Source organism: Tupaia chinensis, unplaced genomic scaffold (assembly GCF_000334495.1).
Source record: "Tupaia chinensis unplaced genomic scaffold, TupChi_1.0 Scaffold144016_1, whole genome shotgun sequence".
NCBI lineage: Eukaryota > Metazoa > Chordata > Mammalia > Scandentia > Tupaiidae > Tupaia > Tupaia belangeri.
In genome coordinates this window covers 415,375-428,207 of record NW_006203868.1, presented here as the reverse complement: position 1 = coordinate 428,207, position 12,833 = coordinate 415,375, and the positions used below count along the sequence as shown (strand labels likewise).

General features: G+C 40.4%; 1 protein-coding gene and 1 pseudogene across 1 annotated transcript in view; one reads left to right on the top strand and one right to left on the bottom strand.

The window, feature by feature from the left end:
• ALG14 (ALG14 UDP-N-acetylglucosaminyltransferase subunit) overlaps positions 1 to 12,833 on the bottom strand; it is a gene marked incomplete at its 5' end in the record, with an annotated part of 93,331 nt that overhangs the window by 73,365 nt on the left and 7,133 nt on the right.
• LOC102488240 (39S ribosomal protein L49, mitochondrial pseudogene) lies at positions 3,690 to 4,190 on the top strand (annotated as a pseudogene).

Here is a 12,833-nt window from a genome sequence, read left to right as displayed (position 1 = left end):
TTTCCCTACCATGTTTGATACATGTTGTCCAGGTTGTTGCCAAGAATGTGTTGTACAAAATGCCTGTTTAGTTTTTAAAGGTGGAACTCCACCCTTTGCTTGGTTTTAAGTATGTATGGAATGTTATGATAGGACACAGTAGTAGTGGTGGTCAGACATGGAAATGGTGAAGAGACAAAAATATACACGTGAAATAAACTCAGTACTTTAATTTAAAAAATGCCTTAGAATTTTGACTATTACTGCATTGTAAGTTTAGAAAAACTGAAAACATTTGTAAGTTTAAAAAACAAAACATTTATTTGTTGTGATTTTCAAGCTGCTGGATCTGGGACTTGAATTGCAGTCAGCCATGTGGGAATACAACACCTTAACCACCATGCCATCTGCTGGCCCCTTTTTATAAGTTTTGGTCATGCCCAACCCCTTCCCCTCTGTTCTCTTGTAATTTTGGGCATACATGCACACACGCCTGGCATGAGTTTCAAGCTACCAGGCTTGGACTTGAACCACAGTTGGCCATGTAGTTCAATACCATAACCATTATGCCACCTGCTGGACCCTCTTTGTTTTTAAACATCAAAACACATATATTTATTCACACCATATTTAATGTCATTTTTAGTAAAATTTCCCTATTATGTTCATACTGGTAATTTCCTTTTTATTAAGGATCCTTTCTCAGTGTTTAATATTTAAGGTATCTTTTTCCATTCTTTTGTTTGCTTGCTTACTTTTTAATTTGCCAGAGGGTGTGTGCACAGCTAAACAGAGATGGGGCTGGTGTGTGTGTGCATGTGTGTGTGTTAAAATGCTCTTCTCCCCACACCCTCTGGTCACCATGGGGAATAGTCACGCCATGATCTCCTATATTCACCCCTCTTTTCAGCTCTTGGTACACCTGTATGTATGTCCAGCATGTATTTTAAGCTGCTGGGTCCCAGGAGTTGAACCATGCAGTCGCCATGTGGGACCTAGCTTACATAACCACCAGGCCACAGGCTAGCCCTTCTATTTTTTTCTAACAGTTAAAACTAGCACATAAGAAATTAATTGCATTTTGCATACTTGGTTTGCATCTGGCACTTTTCTGAACTTTCATTACTTGATTGTTTTTTAGTTGGCCTTTTTTAAGATACAATTATCATAGAGTATATGACTTCATTTCTTTTTCAAAATGTATACCTTAATTCATCTAAGGTGGAGGGTTAAAACAAAAGAGTATGACTAATGGCTGATATTTTGGTTCTGATTTTCGAGAGAATGTCTTTAGTGGACATTGGCTTTTGGCTACAAATACATTTTTCATATTAAGGAAACCACGAAAAATGCTAGAATAATGGGTTATTTTGTGCACTGCAGTGTTTAGGAAGCTAAATGTGGGCAGCCATGGATAGGAATGTGTTGCAGAGAAGTGGGCCACAGTCCAAAGCAATAGCAGTAAGTGTGGGGTTTGCATATAATAGGCCACTTGGTATTGCTGGCTCAAGCAAATCCTGAAAAATAGGAGGAGAGAGCACAGACTGTATTTAGTGGCCAGAAAAACAAAAGTTTGGGGGTATCTATTATATTGGTCTCTCTACATCATATATTCATACTTTCATCATTTCTATGTGCACTTCTAAACAAATTCAATCCATGCTCTGGCAGAAGGCTACAATGGGAAAGGGTTGACTTGCCCTTTAATGTGAGCAAGTTTTTACATTGGGCTTTTTTTGTTTTTTAACATTTTTCCTAATCTAATATCCACACTTTGTATAAAAAATTGGGGAAGTTAAAGAAATACTTGCAGAATGTATGTAAATACCAAAATGTTTACTGCAGTATTTAGTGAAAAACTGAAATAAACAGTAACAAAGTAGTGTATCAATACTATAGAGTATTATGAAATCATTTTTAAAAAGTATAAGATAGACCTATATTTACCAACATGGGAAGCTGTCGAAGTATTGAGTTAAATGAAAAAAAGTTGCAGACAATATATAGAGTGTGATTTATAAAGTCACACTATAATACTCTATAATCCCCCCAATACCGTGTGGTTCCATGTATATGTGTGTACGTAATTCATAATGCTTGGTTATATGTACGTGCACAACAGGAAGAAAGAAACACTGGCAGGATGTAACTCAAGCTGGTACAGTGATTACCTCTAGTTGGGGGGACGGGGCGGGAAACTCCCACTTTTTACTTTATAAACTTCTTTACTGTCTGAAATTTTTGAAGAATGAATGAAACAAATAAAATTTGGGAAGAATAGGAAAGAGTAAAAGAAATAACAGAAAAATAATCCTTCACAATCTTGCAACAGTTAATTCTCTGGTATATTCGATAAAGATTTGCTAAAATATCCACTAAGCACAGATCTTGTATAGAGTCAGCACTCATTTAATACTTTTATGGAATGAATCAACAAAACAAATAACCTTTCTTGGGAAACCATTATAAGCCTGCTCAGAGAGTACTGGGAAATCTAATAAAGTAGCCTGAAGGTTAAGAAGGTTGGCTCCAATTTTTAACCTTTCAAATTAGTTTTCAACAACTTCTACTGTTATTTTATAGATGGGAAAAGTTTCTAACTTATTTTGGAGAGGTTTTTGCTATAGGATGTGTGCGCTCACCAGAAAGAAACAGAGACAGAAAGCAAGAAATCATCTCCCCAGGGGGATGGCCACGCCACAATCCCTTCTCCTCCAGTCTCCTCTCGGGATCTTGGGCACACACACACACATGCCTGGCATGAGTGTAAGCCACTGGGTCCAGGATTCAAATCGCGGTCGACTACATGGGAATCCAGCAACATAGCCCCTATACCAACTGCTGGTCCCAAAAAATTCCCAACTTTAAAATGCAGTTTTTAAAAAATGTTTTATTCCAGTGTCACTGAGCTTTTTCCTTTAGTGGCATGACCTAAAGAAGTCAGCTCATGCTCTAACAGAAGTTACAAGGAGTTTAACAGCTGGCTGTCAAGGGAGGTAGTTAAGAGACAAGGCTCAGACACAGAAGCAAATAAAAGGATGACCCAAAATCCACAGAGCAATGCCAGAGCCTGATTTCCTTCCACGCCTTGCAGGAATGGATGTCCCTGCTGAAACACAGCCTAACCAGGAGACTACTGCTCTCCAAAAAGCAAGCTCTGGTTTGAGTTTTCATTCACCTTCATATAGCTCTGTAATTGGCTCTATTTGAAAAGATTACTATCCAATTTTTGCTAGAAGATATTACTTTGGCTACTCTTTACTTTAGAACTAATTCCAGTGGAAATTACTTTTTCCTTAGCAGACTCTTCAAGGTATTTTCTCATATAAGTAATTTTACAGCCAGAAAATGTTCCTTTTTTCTTTTTCTTCTTTTAAAATTTTTTGTTTAGTTCTCCACTCATCAGTTTTCTAATCTCAGTAGCTGTTAGTTGAGGGAAGCACATTTCTTCATAAAAAGCTAGTTAAGGGGCTGGCAGGTGGCATGGTAGTTAAGGTGCATGGCTGACCTCAGTTTGAATCCCAGACCTGGGGGCTTGCTTTCTCACTTTCCCTCTCTTTCTCTCTCTCTCGGTTCAAGTTAAAAAATAATAAACAAAAATAAATGCATAATTATTTTTTAAATGTCAAGATTATTTTAAAAAAATAAAGCTAACTCAGGGAAACTGAAGCTGAAGAGCAGAGTTAAAAAGTGTACCAGAACAGTCCAAGATGGCAGCGGTCGCTCTCCGTGCTACGCTGCGGGGCTGGCAAACCGGCGTCCAGTCAGGCTGCGGGCTACGATGGCAGAGCCACACTCGGCAGCCTCCTGATTACCCCAATTTTGTGGAGCCAGTGAATGAATACAGGTTTGTGGAGCTCCTGCTACCCCCCACCAGCATCCCAAAGCCCTCAAAGCATGAACAATATCCCACCCCAAGTGGCTGGCAGCCTCCTAGAGACCCCCCACCCAAGCTGTCCTACTCTGTGCAGTGCTCTCGGATGTACAACATCCCCATCTACAAGGACATCACACATGGCAACCGCCAGATGACTGTGATCTGGAAAGTGGAGGGAGACATCTGGGCCCTGCAGAAGGATGTGGAAGAGTTTCTGAGCCCACTGCTGGGGAAGACACCTCTCACCCAGGTCAATGAGGTGACATGTACCCTGCCAGTCAAGGGCTACTCTGACCAGCAGCTCAAAGCCTGGCTTCCAGAGAAGGGCTTCTGAGAACCAGCTGAGAAGCCTGCATGTCAGCCTTCCCCCAAGACCAGAGTCCAAGGGACCTCAAAGGGAGGCAAATTGGGTGTTGAGGCCCCTGGGACAGGGTATAGAGAGATCAGGGCCAAGGGCTTGGTCAGGGCAGAGTGCAGGCCTAACCGGCTTCAGGATGAGGTCTTATGTAAGGAGAAAACGAGGCATTGTACACTGGTGTCAGCCACCATTGTACACTGGAGGAGAGCCACCAAGCTAGGGGAGAGCATTGGCTTTGTCCCTCTCCACACTTTGTCCCTCTTCCTCTTTCCTTCATAGCAGCTCCATTGCTCGGCCACTCAAATCCAGGAGCTGTTGTCTGGTGGGAGCCCTAAAGCCAGTTAAGGAGAGGGTAGCACCTCACAGGCACATTCCTTCTCTGATCTTTGGAGTTCACTGCTACCAACATTTCCCAGCCTTTCCTTTAGGCAGACCTGGCTTTGAGGCTATGGAGAACAGTCCTTTAGTCCTAGAGGTCTTAAAAGTTCAAGTGCAGTGCTGGGCTCAGGACATAAGGGTTCATGTCACTGGGCTCTTTCTACCCGATGGAGAGGTAGGAGGCCCAGTTCAAGGCCTTGATACATTCCAGGCCAGAGTTGGGCCTGACTCAGTTTCCAGCCCCAGGTGGTTAAATGTGATTAGTTTTGACTGGCCTGACCACAAGAGGGTGCCAGGGAGCTCCTTGCAGCCTAGCACAGGACCTGATGGGGTTTGCAGGAAGAAAAAATGCTGACCTTTTGCTCCTGCCCCTAGCCACCTAGCCTTCACGCTTGTCCCATCCTTGGAGTCACAGGGACCCAAGGCCTGAGTTCCCATCCCAGCCTCAAACTGACTAAGACAGCACTCAGGTCCCAGCTCCCACACTTGGTCTCTGAACTAAACCAGGATACTGACTCTCTCTGGGAGAAATTTCCATATGTAAAATGGTATATCCTAATTGCCAACAGTGTTGGCAAGAAGGGTACTGGTTTACACGTGAGCCCTCACTCCCGGAGATCCTAAGGCCATGTCCTTTTCAAGCCTTTGGCCTCAGGAAGGAAAATGACCCTTGACACACTGATCCTTATGACACAAGTCCCCCCAGTCATAATGCAAGTTTTTATTTGGCAGTATATACAGTTTAAGCTATTAAAATTTGTACAGTATTTACAAATTAAATAATCACCTGAAACTGAAAAAAAAAGTGTACTAGAAATAATTATTTCTCTTTACTCTTTTTTTTTTTTTTTTTTGAGAGAGATTTTTGCTATAGGTTGGGGTGCACTCACCAGAGAGACAGAAAGTGAAAAATCCCCCCCCCCCCGGGGGGATGGCCATGCTGCAATCCCTTCTCCTCTAGGAATTTTGGGCATGCACGCACACATACCCAGTGTGAATTTCAAGTCACGGGGTCTGGGACTCGAACCATGGTCAGTCATTGAGGGAGCCCAGGGATGCAACCGCTGCGCCATTTGCTGGCCCCTCTCTTTACTTTTGTGAGGTTTATAAATCAGGTGAATTACACAAATATAGATATTAACTGCTATTAAAAAGACACTCAAAGGAATCAAGACAAATTTTAGCAAAGTTTTTGCACAAAAAATAGCAGTCTGGGAGTAGTGAAGAAGTGAGAGCAATCCCCAGACCGACCAAAGCCTGCGTGCTGCTGCATCCCCCGCGTCCAGCACCTATGTCCTGCCGTCCCCACCACCATGCCCAAGAGAAAGGCTGAAGGGGAGGCTAAAGGAGATAAAGTCAAGGTGACGGACGAACCACAGAGAAGATCTGCAAGGTTGTCTGCAAAACCTGCTCCTCCAAAGCCAGAGCCCAAGAAGGTGCCCAAAGGAAAAAAGGGAAAAGCTGGCAAGGATGGAAATAGCCCTGCAGAAAACAGAGATGCCAGGACTAGCAAGTGGCATGGTGGTTAAGGTACTGGACAATCCCACATGGCTGACCATGGTTTGAGTCTCAGACCTGGTGGCTTGCTTTCTCATTTCGTCTCTCTCTCTTTATCTCTCTCTGGTCAAATTAAAATAAATGAACAAACAAAATTAAATAAATATTCTTTAAAAAAAGTTAAAAAAAAAAAAAGAAAATGGAGATGCCAAAACAGACCAGGCATAGAAAGCTGAAGGTGCTAGATACCAAGTGAAGTGTGTGCATTTTTGATAACTGTGTACTTCTGGTGACTATACAGTTTGAAATACTACTTATCAGGTTTTATAAAAATGCAGAATTTTACCTTTTTTTTTTTTAATTTTTTTTTTAAAGCTATGTTGCTAGCACACAGAACACTTCGTTGTTGTTTTTTGAGGAAGGGGCATTTGTCACTAGTAGAATGTCTCTGAAGCTGGATTGATTTGGACATCTTTCCCTTCTAGTTTTGAGAGACTTCCTCTTGGCTCCTGAGAGGAGGGATTCCCTGACACACAGCCACCTTGGCACAGATGCCTTGTGGTGTGGAACACTTAACACTTGCTTTTATGTCCTCTCCCTCTCTGCCTTCAGCATAGACTTAACTCCCTTAAACCAGAGACCTGCTGGGACCTGACCACAGGAAATTGGTTATGCCAAGATATTAGGCAATCCGGACATCCCAGTGACATTGAGATGGCATCCTTCAAAAGAGCAGCAGTTCTTTTTCGGTATTGTTGGATCTTCAGGTTGATAATTCTGCCACTTTCATTTCCTGAAAGTCAGGATTGGCTTGTGAAAAGTTGTTAAACAACATGTTAAATGTGAAATATCAACCCTCACCTTCCCTGTTCAGAGCATCAAATGAAGACTTCACTGGGTTTTATAGTGGCTTTCTGATTTTGGTAGTACATTGAAGAAAGGAGTTTGAGAGTTGTTGTATACTGTTAACGACTGTCTGCCCATGTCCCGCCTGAAATAGCATGATTGTTTATGAAAAGCACCTTCAATAAAGATGGATACAATTTGGCTTGGAAAAAAAAAAAAGCAGTCTGTCTCTAATATTTAATTAATAAAAATATATTAATTTAAAAATTAACATAATATTTCAAATATGTGTACTTTAACATAAATAGGTAAATACTAATATTTAATTTTTTCTACAAACTAGCAAAAGTATTTAGATGTTTACTAAATAATTCCATATCAAAATAAGATATAAACCAAAGAATAGAAAATTCTTATATTACTTGCATGATTCTAATTAATACTGGTAATTTGTATATTCTGATTTCTGGGAAGGTCTTCCTTACATTTTTGGAAGTGCAAGAATGTGTTGACAATGTGAGTGTTGGCGTCTCACAGAAGCAAGTGTGAATCATTGCAGTTTTCTTTCTGAAGTGCTCGGAGTTACAGGGATGAGAACGTCTAAGCACAAAGAGCAGTTACTGTTAGTGCTTTTAAATGGTGCAGACTTCCTGGTTCCCTTACAAAGTTGGACTAGTGCTTTTAAATGGTGCAGACTTCCTGGTTTTCTTACAAAGTTTGAAAAAACTTAAATTATAAAGAGACAGTTCAAGGCCTATAACCACGGGAGCAGTATCTACAGCTAGGACACTGCAGCTGGCACAGTTACATCAGAGAAAAAAAGTGAGGAAAACCGGGGAGAGAAGAAATGAGGAATAGGAAACCACACAGGGGAACCTCGAAACCCTGACTTTAAACAGAAAATGAGTTTGATTTGGTTCTGACAGGATGGCAATATAAACTAACTTAAAGCCTTCCTTGTATAAACATTAAAATGCTGTAAAAATTGTAACAAAATAAGATTTTACTTGAACTGGGAAGAAGGCAAGGAACACGTCTACTTGCCAGAAACAAGAAGAAACGAAAGGGAGCAGATAAACCTTCTGGTTTAGGGTGGAAGGTCTCACACCAGAGACTAGGCCTAAACAAGAACAAGAAACTGACAGTTGATATTTCCATGACAATATTAATAATAGTGTCCCTACGTCTGAAAGACAGGGTGCCCTGGAATCCAGTTCTTAGTCCTCTCTTCTATCAAATGAATCCTGTGTAATCTCACCCAGTTTCTTATGTAAAGTACCATCATCTAAACAGATGACTCCAAAACTTGTATTCTAGACCAAACCTCCCTCCTGAACGCCACAGAGCCGAAAGTATTGCTCAACACCTCACTTGTATTTGTATTTGTACAGACATCCCACACAGTCCTCCTGCCACCCCTATTACTTCCCAAATCACAAATGGCCCTGTGTCATTCCTCCAGTGGCTCAAAAAAATCTGGGTGTATTCTTCTACTGCTTTTCTTCTCTTCAGATTTTTTTTTTTTTTTTAACCACAGGGCACATGCACTCGCCAGACAGAGAAAGAGAGAGAAAGAGAGAAAGTGAGAAATCATCTCCCCAGGAAGGATGGTCACGCCACAGTCCCTTCCCTTCCATTTTCCTCTTGGGATTTTGGGCATGCATGCTCATGTGCCTGGTGTATTTTCAAGCCACTGGGTCCAGGACTCAAATCACAGACTCAGACATGTGGGATCTAGTGCTTTAACCACCACACCACCTTCTGGCCCCTCTACTCTCTTTTCTCATACCCCACATCTTATCAGGAAATCCCAGTAAGTCTCCCTTCCAAATTTATCCAGATTCTGATGACTTCCCATTCTGTCTATTGTGACCACTGTGGTCCAAGCCACACTGATCTCTCATTTCGATGCTTGTGATAGCTGCTGAACTCCTTTGCTAGTTCTACCCTTCTCTCGTTCTTGTTAGATCACATTAGTCCTCGATCTGACCCCTCAACAGCTTCCCATTTCACTTACTGGGGAAAAAGACTAAGCCTAAAAGTGGAGCACAGAGTCTTAACAGATCTGACCCCAACACCCTCACCCTTACCTCTAGGACCTCCTACCTTACCCGGTCCTCCCTCGTTCTCGCTTCCTTTGCTTTGGCCATGCTGCTCCGCTGGCTATTCCACTAACATGCCAGACAAAGCTCCGACCTGGAGCCCTCACTGCACTAAGTGCTTCTCCTCCAAGAACCCTTTCCTGAGATGACTTAATACCTGACCTCTCTCAGGTTTTTGTTCAAGTGCCCCCTATCCTGCTCATCCCACCTAAAACTGCAACTACTCTTCAAACCGTACCCTAAACTCTGTCCCCTTTCCTTGCTTTATTCCCATTTTTAACAAATTTTCACCAACACATTATACATTTACCTTAATTATTTTATTATCCCCTCCCAGTAGACTGTAGCATCAGGGCCAGTAGGTGGTATGGTGATTAAAGCACTAGACACTCTCACGTGGCTGACTATGGTTTGAGTCCTGGCTTGCTTTCTCACTTTATTTCTCTCCCTCATCAAATTAAAATAAATAAATGAATTAACAAATAAAATTAAATAAATAATTTTGAAATTAAAAAAAAGAATGTAGTATTAAGAAGGCAGAAATTTTTTTGTGTGTTGATCACTACTGTATTGCTAGCATCTGGAAGGCATTCAACAATTATTTGCTAAATAAGTGAATGAATGATAAATTAGTATTTCTAAAGGAAAAAATTCAACCTAGAATTCGAAATGCAAAATACAAGCAAAGAAAGGGTAAAACTAAGACATATTTTCAGTTTGGAGTTCATCACTTACAGACTTTCAATGAAGAAACTAATGAAAGGCATATGAAAAGAAGGGACAAAAGGCACTGACTACAAATGGAAGGAGCAGGACACGGAAGCAAGGGTAAGCATAGAAGATGGTGTACCAATCTAGTAAACACTGTGTCAGATAATAATGATAACCTTGGTGGTATAAAAATAAGGTGGAACCAAAATAGTCAAACACCTAAGATGGAGGGGTTGCTCATCGGTAAAACACTCCAAAATCCTGTCTTTCAGGAGGATAAAAAAAATACATAGATGAATTTTAGACTACTTATATGTGTGTGTGTGTGTGTGCATGTATTTCGAACTATAAGGCAAAATTTATGTTAATGAGAGAATAACTTCCATTTCAGGAGAAGGTGAAAAGGAAGGATAAAGAATTCTTAATCTAAACGGTAGAAAGCCAAGGAGAAAAAAGTACAAAGGAAAAAAAGTATGTTAAGTAGAAAGGACAAAATAAAACAGCAGAAATAAGTCTAATATACTGGTAATCACAATAAAGGTACACGTACCAAACATGCTAGTTACAGATAATCTCAGTTGTTAATTTCAAAAAAATTCTGTTATGTCATTTTTAAATACCATACCTAAAATGCAATGACACACAAAAGAGAAAAAATAAATAGAAGGAAAAAGATATATCATACGAACAAAAGGAAGATGGCATTGCCACATTAACTCCAGATAAAACACATTTTAATAAAAAATGCTTTATTAGGAATAAAATCACTTTATGATGATAAAAATAACAATTCACTACTAAGAACCAAATTTGACCTAGAGTGCAAAAGAATATACAGAGAATTGACAAATACAAAGAAAAAGAAGACAAATTCAGTCACAATTTTTATATACCTCTCTCAGTAATAATATATAGGTCAAGCAGTCAAAAAATTAACATGAATAGAGAAGATTACTTGAACAATAAATAATATAGGGTCTATAAAGAACTCTGTACCAAATAATAAACATGTTTTCTTTTCAAGCACACAAGATTTACTCAAACAAACCATATTTTAGGCCACAAAGCAAATCTCAAGAAATATCAAATAACTTCTCCCTTTACAAGAACACATTCTCAGCCCAAAATTTTACACAGAAACCCAGCTACATGCTATTCTCAGGCGACACATAAAATACATACGGGTACTGCAATGGTTTAAATGAGTTCCCCAAAGTTGTCGTATTAGAAAATTAATCATCCATATAACTGTATTGGGAGGTGGGACCTAATGAAAAGTGGTTAGGCCATAAGAATTCTGTCCTCATGAATGGATTAACACCACTATTAGGGGAGTGGGTTCCTTCTGAAAAGATGAGTTCAACTCCCTTTTCTCTCTGTCTCTTGTTCTCCCACCTTCTACCATAGAATGAGATAGCAAGTAGACCCGTGACAGATGTCAGACCCTTCATCTTGCACTTCCTAGACTCACACCAACAAACCAATAAATGTTTGTTCTTTATAAATTACTCAGTCTCAGGTATTCCATTATAGCAGCGCAAGTGGACTATGACAGAAAAGTGGTACCAAGTAGGGTGTCCCTATAACAAATATCTGAAAATGTGAATGGAACAGGGTAACGGGTAGAAACTCAAAGAATTTGGAGGAGCAAGCTAGAAAGCAAAGCATTAAGGGCAATTCTGGCAAGAATGCAGAAGAAGAGACCTGTAAGGTAAGTCTGAAACTTCTTAGAGGTTTCTTAGGTGGTCATGATCAGAAAGTTGGAAGAAATATGGATGATAAAGGCAATTCTGATTGTTTTCTGTCAGAAATGTGAAACAAGGTAATGGGAACTAGAGGAAAGGTCATCACTGTTACAAAATGGTAAAGATTTTTGCTGAATTGGGACCAGCAGTTAGCGTAATGGCTATCACTGGACTCCCATATAGTCGACCGCGGTTTGAGTCCTGGACCTGGTGACTTAAACTCATGCCAGGCACGTGTGCACGCACGCCCAAGATCCTGAGAGGAGAATGGAGGAGAACGGATTGTGGCGTGGCCATCCCCCTGGGAGTGATTTCTCGCTTTCTGTCTCTCTGTTTCTCTCTTTCTGGCAAGTGCATGCGCCCTGTAGCAAAAATCTCTTAAAAAAAAAAAAAAAAAAAGAGAGATTTTTGCTGAATTGTGCCCAGGCCCAAAAGCTTTGTGTAAGGCAGAATTTAAGAACAACAAATTAGGATATCTGGTGGAAGAAATTCTGAAGTGAAATACTGAAGATGCTACAGAGCTTCTTTTAAATATACAGAGTGAAATGCAGGAGAGAAAGAGTTTAAAGACGCAATTAATAATTAAAAGGCAAACAGGCTGGATGCAGGCAGAGACTGCAGTGATGCGGCTTCGAGCCAAGAAACAAGGACTGTTGCAAACTGTTAGGAGCCTGGAAGAAGCAAGGGAGAATCCTTCCATAGAAGTCAAAGGGAGCACAGTCTTCCGACACCGTTTCAGACGTCTAATCTGAGAACTGTGAGAGAATACATTTCTGCTGTTTTAAGCCACATCGTTTATTTTATTATAGTAGTCCTAGTGAACTAATACCATATTGATTCAGAATATGAAAGCATTCTTGCTCATCTCTCACATAGGAAAAAAATACCATATATTTTGCAAAATGCTAGCCAAAAGATTCATACTCTGATCTTGTTTAACATAACAAATGATCAAAACTCAATTCAAACAGGCTTTAAAAAAGTGTGCATTGGGGCCAGCAGGTGGCGTGGTGGTTAAGGATGCTGGATTCCCACATGGTGAACTACAGATAGAGTCCTGGACCTGGCGGCTTGCTTTCTCAATTCCCTTGCCCCATCCCTCTATCCTCTCTGGTCAATTAAAATAAATGAATGAATGAATGAATAAATAAATAAAGTTAAATAAAATAATTCTTTTTTATAAAAAGTGTGTGTATACATGTAATAGAGGTGGGAATGAGGGGGAGTTAGGAAAGGGTTGTATTTGTGGATCTTGATTTCAAGGGAAGAGAAGAGAAGAAACAACAAGCCAAAACCATCACAGGAGCAGCAGAAACTCTGGAGCCACTGCGGACTCATCA